Source organism: Dendroctonus ponderosae, unplaced genomic scaffold (genome assembly GCF_020466585.1).
Source record: "Dendroctonus ponderosae isolate FM_Combo_2020 unplaced genomic scaffold, Dpon_F_20191213v2 Dpon_F_20191213_10, whole genome shotgun sequence".
Taxonomy (NCBI): domain Eukaryota; kingdom Metazoa; phylum Arthropoda; class Insecta; order Coleoptera; family Curculionidae; genus Dendroctonus; species Dendroctonus ponderosae.
In genome coordinates, this window is record NW_026017111.1 from 868,243 (window position 1) to 868,454 (window position 212).

The 212-nt window shown below is 44.3% G+C and overlaps 1 protein-coding gene across 1 annotated transcript in view; it reads left to right on the top strand.

The window, feature by feature from the left end:
* LOC109542028 (alpha-2-macroglobulin-like protein 1) overlaps positions 1 to 212 on the top strand; it is a 10,143-nt gene that overhangs the window by 3,477 nt on the left and 6,454 nt on the right. The window lies entirely within an intron of this gene.

Genomic DNA, 212 nt, shown 5'->3' on the forward strand with positions numbered 1-212 from the left:
ATAGGATGATTCAAAATTGGCGTCATTCCTCTGGAGGAGTTATTGGAGAATGCGGCCGTTTCAAACATTTTTGCGTTAATTTCCCGGGGATTTTAGCGCTTAAAATGCATAAGCGCTGCAGGTCTGCAGAGCTCCTTCAGAGAAAGCGAGAGGATTTGTGGTTGTGATCACCAAATGATCATTTTCCTGCAGTTCCAACTTTGAACAACCCC